An 8,925-nucleotide genomic window follows, 5' to 3' on the forward strand; every position below is an offset into this window, starting at 1 on the left:
AGTTCGGACTAAACTAAGCACGCTTTTGGTAGTGTTGGAAATTTGTACAAACACTTTTGGTAGTGTTGGAAATTTGTAGATTTCGTTGGTGCTCCTTTTACTCTAGCATCATATTACGTCGAAGGCGGATCATCAAAGCACTTTTCCAAAATTAAGAGGCTTGCTTTCTCACAGCCTAAGGTGATTATTTATTACATTATATTATTATAATTCAAAATTTCATATTTCATAAGTTAAATGTTAGTGACTCAGTCGGTTCACTATTGCAGGTCCTACACGCACTGCTTGAAAAATTCACAACCTCAATGGCTACATACATTCAATACCAAGCCGACAATAGTGCACAAGCAGTTCAAATCTTTGACTCATGGGCCACCGAGCTGAGCCCGACTGACTTTGAAGAATTCAGTTTGCCTTACTTGAAACGAATCGTGGACACGGTTAAACAAACTCACCCGGATCTTCATTTAATTCTTTATGCAAGTGGGTCAGGTGGGTTGTTGGAATGGCTACCTTTGACCGGGGTGGATGTGGTTAGTTTGGACTGGACCGTGGATATGGCTGAAGGCAGGAAACGGTTAGGTTCTGATATAGCGGTTCAAGGGAACATAGACCCGGGTGTGTTGTTCGGGTCAAAAGATTTCATCACCAATAGGATACATGATACTGTGAAGAAAGCAGGGAAATGTAAACATATATTGAATCTTGGTCATGGGATTGTTGTAGGCACACCAGAAGAAAATGTTGCTCATTATTTTGAGGTCGCTAAAAGTCTTAGGTACTAAAAAGAGTGCTTTTTGTAGACAATACTTTAAATTATTTGTTACATGTTAGTATTGTTGCATTGCACTTTAGTTTAATATGTCACATGTTGTTCATTCTTTCCATCTTACATTAACTATTTATGATTTGGGCCAATATATTTAAGTAACTTTGGGAATTGGCTTAATGGTTTTTCATTATAATGTTGAAAATAAAAGCTAATCGTATCCATAACTCAATAATGAGACAACTTTCACCTTGCTCTACAAGTAACTCAACAACTAAAGAAGAGTTGCCTATAATGGTGTTTCTTGATGAAACGAGCTATAGTAGGGCGGGTCGTACACAAGTTGAAAATCTATATCTATATTCTATATCTATATCTATATATATATATATATATATATATATAAAGGAACAGTGATGGACAATTGAGTAATTTCATAATTACATGACAAGGACAAAAATGGCAATTCATAATTGGGTAGGAAAAGTAATTTGACAATCACTCGATTCGTATTCAAAGCGTTTGATACAAGTTGATTAAGCTTCACATTTTATAAAATTACTCTTGCATCCTTAGAAGATACAAAAGATTTATGGTCTTTTAACTAATGATATTTATAATTTAATAACTACATTAAGTGCATATAATAATTATTAATTACATTATCACATTAAGTTCATATAAGATAAAAATACTCAAATATATATATAATCTATATTATCTATATCTATAGTTACTATATCTATACTATATTATAAAACATATAGCATGAGCATGTTAAGAATTTTTTTTAGAGCTTTTACATGTCTTCATTCCTATAATACAACAAATACACGGGGCGTGAATCAAATAGATGGATATTATATAATTGTCTTGTGAGTTAAATTAACAACTTTAAAAAGGTGATATTAGCTAGAATAGAAGTTAGGGTTCAGGGTAATATAATTATCTTCATGATTAGAAATATAATTTGATAGGTTTATTTGATAATTACACATATACACAACGTATGTTGTAATAGATTGAATGGACAATTATATTCATGATCTAGAATATACCATGTGTATTGAATTCGATGCATTCCTTGTGAACCATATAATAATAATAATAATAAACGGAAGTTGATTTTTTGGTGCATTGTTGGGGAACTGAGACAGTTTCATTAGCTCCTTAGGTATTATAAGATGAGACCATGAATCGAACCAGATCGAAACATTCAGATGTCGACGGACACACTTTGCCGGAACGTCGACTGCAAACGAAGGATAGCCTACACAAAACAATTAGTATCCCTGCCACGTAACACGACCAGTTTAAGAAAGTCATTTTAAAAGTGTGTTAACTCGAATACCGTAAAACGGGTCATTTTATAAGGCAATTTAAATTTCGTTTGAAAGGTGTCATTTTAAAAGCATGTCGATTTGGTTGGCTCAAAACAAATCAATATAAAAACGTATTGATTTGGTTCGGGTCTTTACGGGTCTTTTTGAAATCGTAACGATTTGGTTTGGCTCAAAATTGGTTGTTTTAAAAAGGTATCGATTTGGTTCAAGTCAAAGCGGGCCATTTTAAAAAGTTGTCAACCTGGTTCGGGTCAAAACGAGTTATTTTATAAGTGTGTTAATTTGTTTCGTTGATTTGAATTTTCCTCAATTTTGCACACATTAATCTTTTAATCCATGGGCAACTGCTGAGATAATAGTAAAAGAACATATAAAAATGAATACAAGTCGATAAATAGATTAAAGTTTAGGGTGTTGATATTTGAAACATAATTGGCGGACCCAATGCGACTTGTATTAGCATAAACCCATCAGGTGTACGACGCCTTTCACACGCCGGTTGAAAATAATCTCTACAACAATATGTCACATAAGGCAGGTTGGATTACGTAAAGAATTGTTTTTGAGTTTGATACAATTGTCGCTTTGTTGCTTAATTATTTTTAAGGTTTTGTTAAAATTTATATTTATATGAGTTGAGATAATTTAATAGGTAATATTGGAAAACAATGAAAATAGTATATGGTCTTTCGTTGTTTCATTTAATTCCTTAAATAGCTTCTCAAACTCTATGGGCGCGTCCGTTTCAAGGAATGGAATGGAATGAAATTGGAATTTGCATAGGATTTGGAATTTAAAGGAATTGGATATGGAATATGAACATTCCAATAGGAATTGGAATTGGGGGGAATTGAAATCCAAATACATTATAGTGTGTTCGTTTGACAAATGAATAGAAATCAAGAAGGTTTTTTTTAACAATGATAACAGCGAAAATATTTTAGTTTTTTTAGATTTTTTGTTTTTTATTTATATTTTGCGTTATGATTTTTCTTAATTTTATTTGAATTTTTTTATGGGTTTTATATTAAGATCAAAAACCCCTTAAAATATTCAAAAATAATAATAAAAAATTCATAACTCAAAAAATAAATTAAAAACAAAAAAGTAAAATGGCTAAAATGTTTTATTCGTTGTTCTCGTTAAAAAAAACTCGAGATAAGATTCCAATGAATTTCCTTGAATTCCTCCACATTTTGGAAGGATTTGAAATCCATGTATTTAAAGGAATTTGAAGGAATTGAATTTCAATTCCAATTCTTTGAACCGAACACACCAAAATGAAATTAAGATTCCAATTCCAACGAAAGAAACACGCCATGTCATGGGATTTTAATTCCAATTCCTTTGAATTCCCACGAATTCTGTGAAACAAACACACCCTAAGTGGCATTTTAAACTAAAATGTGTAATGTTAATATACATTTTAACCGTGCAAAGTAATTAATATAATTTGACTATACATTAGACTTAAAATATAATTTACGGGTATGGATAAGAAAATAGTTGTTATCAAACCAAGTAACATTGAAATTCATAATGGAAATAAACCGTTTTATGTCACATTTGCTCAAAATAAAGAAGAGAGAATGACAAAAGTCCAGGTATATGTTGGTTTTTAAGTGTATGAAAACCATTTTCTTGGGTTTATCAGTTGGTTGAAAATATTAAACCAAAATATTAAATGTAGCTTAATCATTCTGTTAAGGTATATTTAATTGATTATTGATTCATGTAACTAAAAATATTTGGGTAAGACGTTCATAGCGTCCAACAATGGTAGATAATGTTATCAAGTTAGTTCATGATCAAGGAAGTCAAGGATAATACTTCAGTTAGTTTTACTCTAAACAAAGTTTATGGTATTATTCAATTTAACGGTTCATCAATATTAATTTATATACTAAATTATATAAAAAATATATATACTTATCTGGTTCTTGACTCTGGTTCGACTGATCCAACTGGTCCTACGGATATACCAACAAACACGTCATCGGCAACACCTTAATATGATCTCGCCGCAACGCGCGGGCACTTATGCTAGTGTATATATATATATATATATATATATATATAGGGGAAGGTTAACATACAAATGAAATTAACGTGCTAAACGTGAGAATCAAGTAGAGTAATTATCATATAGTACATAATTACTCTATGATAATTACTCTACTTGATTCTCATGTTTAGCACATTAATTTTATTTGTATTTGATCCAAACCCTATATTTATATACATATATATATATACACACACATATTCATTTTTTTCAATAAAACAGGTATTAATCATAATAAACTTAAAAATATTTGGCTTGTATCCATAACGTCATTTAGATAAATTAGCTTACATATTTCACTATTCTTGAAAGCCTATGGGCCTTTTATTTCGGCTCGGCCAAGATATTTAAATCTTCGGAGCCAGCCCTGATTCTATTACATGATTATATGAAGACTTTCACTTAATTGAAGTAGATGTCGATCAATGAATACGATTGGGTCTAGGTCATCTTTTGTGTCTTAGACTCCTAGGTAATGTGCTATGTGAAAAATAAGTGAGTAGTTAAATGAAAAAGAAATAAAAAGAAGGGAAATTAAACATTTTTGGTGTTCCTGAGTTAAGAAGAAAAGAAAGATACATTTTTCTATTATACCCTTGTAAACTATTACATGGAGTTAGATATAAGGGTAATTTAGAAATTGATAAAAGTTATAATTAGACATAAATATTTTCTCTCATAATCTCTCCAATTTGGAAGGATGATAGTATTCTTAAATTTCTAATATTTTCCCTCCTTCCCCCTCCCCTCCATTTCTTAAAAAATCTCTGAAACATGATTATTTTATATTTTCCTCTCTTTTCCTTCCCCTCCCCTTGTTAAATGAAACTCAGGAACACAGTGTTAATGATGTTCAAACTAGAAATATGGATTTCACATACAACGCTCGATAACTAGAGGTTATTAAGATTATACTGATTCAAAACATCTATTTCACACCTTTCATGTATGTTGGCACGTGTGTAGGTGGACATGATCCGGATAATATGAAAGTGAATTCATGATCAACTAGCATCAATGATTTTTTGATCTTAGTGCTTAACAAAACCACATATATGTTTTGGAGTTTGATAGAAATTATAGCACCAAATTGAAAATAAGAAAACACAGTACAGTAGTGCATCTTGGACTTCCATCAAACCTTTTCGCGGTTGCTTTCTAAAACTGAAGTTGTCACCTGCCTGAGATCAACGGTTGTTAAGAGCAAGATGTTCTGTTTGTGACAAGTTGAAAATCGATTGTGAAAATAAGACCAATTGATTTTCTTATATATATGTTGTCGAATGTCGCGTCTGTTCAAGAAGCACTTGTACATTAATATCACTATCGGTAGCAACTGCTACCTGACTTCAATGCTGCAACTCAAGTACAAGTAGGCAGTAGCTACTGCAGTTCAAAGTTGCTACCGCTGCAAATCTAATGTGCTTCTGATGAAGCACAGTAAAGGCAAAATCGAGGGCTTTGCCACTTGGACCCCATCCAGTGCGAGTGTGCGACCCCAGCAAATGGTGTTTTCCTTTAGACCCCGTCGAGGGGCTAGCGCGGACCCCCTGCTAGAGCACTGCCCTGGACCCCGCCAAGGGGGCGGTGTCTCATTGGAACCCCTATGGTCTAGGGGCTCACCCTATACGACCTTAGAGCATAGTTTCAAAGGCGCATGGCACACTCAAAGCGCAAAGGGTGAGCCTTGGGCCTTTTTGCAAGGCGCTTATAAAGCGAGGGCTCGAGATAAGCAAGGCACATAGTATAAACATAACATTATTTGAGGTTTTTTGACATGTTTTAGGCTGGTTCCTGGCCATATTTGGATTTTACAGACCAATTTACTTTGAATTTTTGAATCTTTATAATCGAAGGGCTTTTGACAACATAGCCTTAAAGTGGTTTTTTTACAAAAGTCACAATGAAGTTGAACGAGTGTGTACTCCACAGTTCATAACTCGTACCAATGGTTACTATGACTTCTCATTTGGTCAAGTAAATCCAATTACCCAAAATAGCGTGATGACACTAAAATCACCAACAATCACAACTTCCATAATTTCTTTACACGGAAGTTGAAGATTGATTACAATTGCTTCCCATCCTGTTAGTTCTAAAAGAATGCCAATCAATACATTATACACACACCCTATTTTTACAAAACAAATCAATAACTAGTTTATTTCCTTTTCTTCCTTTGTAACACACAACACTCAAAAACTTTAATCTGGCTCTTATTGTAGCTACATCGAACCTCCCACAATCTATCACCTTTACTGTTTTATTAGAGAATCACACATTTGCCTGCTTAGCATTTCCAGCAAGAAGCAGCCACAATGGGCTTCGATTTCCACCCGAGAACCAAACAACCTTTTTCTTCTACAATAGTGTACCCTTCACAAACCTCAACCTTTGCTAGCCACTGCTTAGCCTGAGCCGCCAACTTAACCGGTGCAGCCTAACCCCGCTCGGCTCATCCTCCTTCGCCACTGGTCCACCCTCTCGTGCCTCTCCACCCTGTTCGGCCCCTCACAACTCACTATATTCTTGATCTCTTCTGCAAAGTAAAACTGTTCGATTTTAGCCCGTCTAGTGTCGTATTTAGGCAGCATTGCATCAAGTGCATCAAATATTGCTGAATAATAATACAACGCCTCCATAAACCGTCCAAGAAAAAACGGCCCGTTATGGCTCGAATCCTGCTCGACCAGAACCAACACTTTTGGCGAGAGCCCGTGTATTATTTTTTGAACCGAGTTTAACGCTCCCCCGGCTCTCTTTCACCACACAGTGAAGCTGGAGAATACTGCTAACTACTAAAACTTCATTTTCATAAGTTTGAATGTCTTCGGGCTTAAGCTTTTCCAAACTACTCTCCACATATGAAAACTCCAAATTTATACCAAGTCTCTGTGCATAAGATTCTAGCTCGTCTCCGATAACATGGAACCGGTTAACACATGTTCCAACTGCAGTGATCCTGAGGCGACGTAACGATTGACTATGACGGTTAGCTAGACTGTTTAACAACCCGCGCCATTGGTGTCCATGTGGCAAACCAAGGGTCATACCAAGGTCAACAACATGAACAAAACTCTCTCCCTCAAAGGCTTCCAATATTGTTAAGTTAGCAACAAAGTGTCCAAACTGAATATGCGGACAAACTTCATAAACCAGGCGTAAAGCTTCTTCTTTCCTTTCCGAACCGATTGCGTTTAAGTTTGTCGTGGGGGCAACCAACCCGACCGCACCAAGCGGTTGCACCAAAGCTAGCCGGTCCGTAAGCCCTTGCATAAAGCACGACGCCACCCTCTGAAAAGACGATCCAAAAACAAGCGCGTTGGCTCGAAGCTCGGCTAGTAAAATTCGTGGCGTGTGCTTTGTCACGACACGCGACAGCTTCTGCACACGAGATTAATAACTGAACAAGATGCATACCATCCACATTTCCCTCATTTTTCACAGGCCCGGTTTCTGACATTGCGTCTTCAATCGCTTCGGCTTGTAAGTATCTTTGTGTGTACGTCCATACGTGGTCTCTAAACCGAAGCTTTGGCAAGCTGTTGGTGCTGCTAGTACGACGAATGGCTACATTAACTCCATCTAACAGACCAGTATCCATAACGGTTTGAGGCATGCTTGCGGTTCGTTTCATCTTTTTATAGCTACATGGTTTGTTAGACAAGCTAAGTAAGTCCCACGGGGAATTAGGATTGTCGATAATAGATAGATAACATTGGGTAGAATAAGGAGATACTGAATGATCTTGACTGAAGTTTGTTTCTTTAATATTGGTATGTGTCTGATCATCATCTTGTTTTCTCTTTGTACCGCAAAGTTTGAATCTTGAATCGACTCCATTGACGCCTGCTTTAAGATGATTGTATCTTTGGTTACTGTAAATTGGATGTGTGAAGACACGTGGACTCATTTTGAGCTTTCTTTTTAGATGCTTCTGCTAATGTTTAGAAAAGATTTAGTAAAGCTTTGAAAAAGCCATAAGCCAGGTGCAACGGGCTTTTATAGAGTTAACATCATCGTTCTTGTTATCATAGTATTCTATGAACTTTTTGTTCATTTTTTGATTGGTAAATCCCTTTTGAATTGATTATGTTAAAAGTTTAACTTCTAGTGATATTTTTCTAGGAAATACGGCTAGCATATTCCAATGTTTTTGGCGAGTCACAAATTTTATATGTTTTTAGCTATGCATATATGTAACATACTTGCTTGTTGTGTGTGAAGTGTTTGTACAAAGTGTTGGGTTTAAGTTTTCTGTCAAGTAGTCTTGTAGCAATTCATATCATAAGCAGCTGTGATCTAGGAATTAGGACTATCTAAATCTAGTTGTGGACTCTTTTTGAGGATTTGGTAAAGAAACTTGTTTTTGTTATAATATAATTAGCGATTATCTAGAACATAAATGCCATTTTAGTGTACTTTGGGTATGTTACAAGTTGTATCCTATTTGTCCCTAATTTTAAATGAACAGGACATGCTGCTTATGTGAAAAATAAGGAAATAAACTTCAGCCTTCATGATGTCATTCTTATGCAATTTATTGGTATCAGTATAGTTTATATAGTTTTGATTTGCTAACAGCATGATATCTCCAAAATGCTAGGGATGAATTATGAACATTGTGAGCTCCGTGAATTAGTCATATTTGCTGACGTATCCCCCCCCCCCCCCAACACACACACACTAAGTTTGAAAGTCTGTCTTACTAGAAAGTCAATTAGAGTAGCTTTCAACGTTAAAACCTA

General features: G+C 35.1%; 2 pseudogenes across 1 annotated transcript; one reads left to right on the forward strand and one right to left on the reverse strand.

The window, feature by feature from the left end:
• The first annotated feature begins 79 nt into the window (after positions 1-79).
• Positions 80-940, forward strand: LOC143547701 (uroporphyrinogen decarboxylase pseudogene; annotated as a pseudogene). The gene is made up of 2 exons (XR_013137821.1): positions 80-180; positions 270-940. The product of XR_013137821.1 is annotated as a uroporphyrinogen decarboxylase pseudogene (transcript).
• Positions 941-6,157: 5,217 nt separating this feature from the next.
• LOC143547664 (GRAS family protein RAD1 pseudogene) lies at positions 6,158-8,202 on the reverse strand (annotated as a pseudogene).
• Positions 8,203-8,925: the final 723 nt, after the last annotated feature.

The sequence above is a fragment of the Bidens hawaiensis genome, unplaced genomic scaffold (assembly GCF_021521415.1).
Source record: "Bidens hawaiensis isolate Kalapana, Puna unplaced genomic scaffold, B.hawaiensis_p1.1 tig00014775_1, whole genome shotgun sequence".
NCBI classification, from domain to species: domain Eukaryota; kingdom Viridiplantae; phylum Streptophyta; class Magnoliopsida; order Asterales; family Asteraceae; genus Bidens; species Bidens hawaiensis.